The 3,309-nt window shown below is 40.9% G+C and overlaps 1 pseudogene; it reads right to left on the reverse strand.

Moving 5' to 3' along the window:
• Positions 1 to 1,868: 1,868 nt before the first annotated feature.
• LOC127222350 (glyceraldehyde-3-phosphate dehydrogenase-like) lies at positions 1,869 to 2,726 on the reverse strand (annotated as a pseudogene).
• Between the last annotated feature and the right edge of the window lie 583 nt (positions 2,727 to 3,309).

Here is a 3,309-nt window from a genome sequence, read left to right on the forward strand (position 1 = left end):
ACCAAAATTAACAAAATTAACACAATTAACACAAAATCTCAGTTCTGAACATCTATGCCCCTAATACAAAGGCACCCACATTTGTAAAAGAAACGCTACTAAAACTCAAAGCTCATATAAAACCTCACACACTTATAGTGGGAGACTTCAACACACCACTCTCACCACTAGACAGGACCACAAATCAGAAACTCAACAAAGAAACAAAAGAATAACAGAAGTTATGTCTCAACTGGGGTTAACAGACATCTATAGAATATTCCATCCAAACACAAAGAATATACCTCCTTCTCCACATGGAACCTTGTCTAAAATCGACCACATACTAGGTGACATAACAAACCTCAACAGATACAAGAGAATAGGAATAGTCCCCTGTATCTTATTGGACCACCATGCTTTAAAATTGGAATTCAACAACAACACAAATAGCAGAAAACCTGCAAACTCGTGGAAACTGAACAATGTGCAATTGTACCACTCCTGGGTCAAAGAAGAAATAAAGAAAGACATTAAGGATTTTCTAATATTCAACGAGAATGAGGACACAACATACCCGAACTTATGGGACATGTTGAAAGCAGTGCTAAAGGGGAAGTTCATTGCACTAAGTGCCCATATGAAGAAAACAGAGGACAGTCACATAAGAGAATTAACAGCACAACTAAAAGCCTTAGAACAGAGAGAAGCAAACTCACCCCATAGGAGTAGATGCCAGGAAATAATCAACTTGAGGGCTGAAATCAACAAAATAGAAACCAGGACAACAATACAAAAAAAAAATCAATGCAACAAAGAGTTGTTTTTTTGAGAAAATCAACAAGACAGACAAACCTTTACTCAAACTAATGAAAAAGCAGAGAGAGAACATGCAAATTAACAAAAATCAGAAATGAAAAGGTAACATAACAACGGACACAGAGGAAATCCAGATAATTTTCAGGTCATACTATGAAAACCTGTATTCCACAAAAATTGAAAATTTAAAGAAAATGGACAAATTTCTGGATAACTATCACTTACCAAAATTAAATCAAGAACAGACAAACAACTCAAATAGACCCGCAATTAAATAGAAGCAGTCATCAAAAGCCTTCCAACCAAAAAAAGTCCAGGGCCAGATGGATTCAGTGCAGAATTCTACTAGACATTCAAGGAAGAACTAACACTAATACTCCTCAAACTGTTTCACAAAATAGAAGCAGTTTTTTTTTTTTTAAACACAAAATCCGAGACTCAGAATGTAAATGTCAGATAAGCTCAATATTATTTATTTATTTATTTATTTATTTAGTATAGAAGCTTTAGAAAGTAGTGTTGATTTGAGAATACATTCTACAAAAGTTTGGTAATGGACATTTTAATGACATTCCTTCAACACTGCTTAACAAATGGTTCACAACTACTTACATAAGACATATATAACTATCTATGTCTTTGATGTGTTTCTAAGAAATTTTTTTTCTTTTTTCTTCCTTTGTAACTGTCATAAATGTTTGAGTTCTGGTACTGAATATTTATATTGTCATCTTTTGGTCCTGAACAACTCCAGGATTTTTCATTCTGTGCATCTGTTTTTACAATGCCTTGTAGTTTGCTTCCCCCCCCAAAGAAAAGATACAAATGAAGAATGTGATGTTTATATTCTGTAAATCCATAAGACTATATTTTCTGAAGTATTTGAAAGATTTTTTTTACAGGTGCAGTGAACTTTATTGATGATACTCAAGAGAGCAGAGCTCCCTAAGCCCCTTAATTCTGGGGGTCTGTGATGGAAAATGAGGGAGATTAGTGTTGGGGGTTGTTGGACAGGGACTGCTCAGCAGCCAGGGCCTTTCTCTTGTTCATGTCCTTGCTGGGGGTGGATGGTCCAGGATGGGCTCTTAGTCCTTGGAGGCCATGTAGACCATGAGATCCACCACTCTGTTGCTGTATCCAAATTCATTGTCATACCAGGAAATGAGTTTTACGAGGTTGTCATTGAGAGCAATGCCAGCCTCAGCGTCAGAGGTGGAAGAGTGAGAGTCACTGTTGAAGTCGCAGGAGACAACCTGGTCCTCGGTGTAGCCCAGGATGCCCTTCAGTGGGCCCTTCTTGATGTCATCATACTTGGCAGCTTTCTCCAGGCGGCATGTCAGATCCACGACAGACACATTGGGGTTAGGAATACGGAAAGCCAAGCCAGTGAGCTTCCCGTTCAGCTCTGGGATGACCTTGCCCACAGCCTTGGCAGCACCAATGGATGCAGGGATGATGTTCTGGGCAGCCCCACGCCCATCACACCACAGCTTCCCGGAGGAGCCATCCACAGTCTTCTGTGGTCTGTGGTCATGAGTCCTTCCACAATGCCAAAGTTGTCATGGATGACCTTGGCCAGGGGGGCTAAGCAGGTGGTAGTGCAGGAAGCGTTGCTGACAATCTTGTGGGAGTTGTCATATTTCTCATGTTTCACACCCATCACAAACATGGGGGCATCAGCAGAAGGGGCAGAGAGGATGACCCTCTTGGCCCCTTCCTTCATTTGGGCCCCAGCCTTCTCCATGGTGGTGAAGACGCTAGTAGACTCCAGAACATACTCGGCGCCAGCACGGGATCTTGCTCCTGGAAGATGGTGATAGCCTTCCCGTTGATGACAAGCTTCCCATTCTCAGCCTTGACTGTGCCCTTGAACTTGCCGTGGGTAGAGTCATACTGCAACATATAGACCATTGAGGTCAATGAAGGGGTCATTGATGGCAACAATTTTCACTTTGCCAGAATTGATGGCAGCCCTGGTAACCAGGCGTCCAATAAGGCCAAATCCGTTCACTCCAACCTTTACCACTGTGTCTCAGAAATGAGGCTGGCACTGCATGAAAAAATGAAGCTGTCTCTAGAACAGGGAGGAGTAGAGAGTCGTATTTTAAAGATTTACATGTTAATTTTCATGTGAGTGTTTTGGATTGCATGCATGTATACCACATGTGTCAGGTGCCTGCAGAGGCCAGAAGATGGTATTGGATTTTCCTGAACTGGAGGCTCCTTATGTAGGTGCTAGGAACTGAATAGGGCCCCCTAAAAAGAATCAAGAACTGATGAACTATTCCCCATCCCTCCTTTTGGAAATATTATAATGATGCCTACATAGAAAAGAATGTTCAAATCAATTTTCTTTTGCTGTGAATTCAGAGACAGTGAAAGAAAGGACAGTAGGACTTCTTACTTTCAGGGCTTCAGGTTTTTTGTTTGTTTTGTTTTTCTTACAAAATGTTTCTTTACTCTGTTATCCCACCAAGTCCAGACACTTTAGTAGCCATGCCTGCAGATTAG

The sequence above is a fragment of the Phodopus roborovskii genome, unplaced genomic scaffold, assembly GCF_943737965.1.
Source record: "Phodopus roborovskii unplaced genomic scaffold, PHOROB, whole genome shotgun sequence".
In the NCBI taxonomy this organism is placed as follows: Eukaryota; Metazoa; Chordata; class Mammalia; order Rodentia; family Cricetidae; genus Phodopus; species Phodopus roborovskii.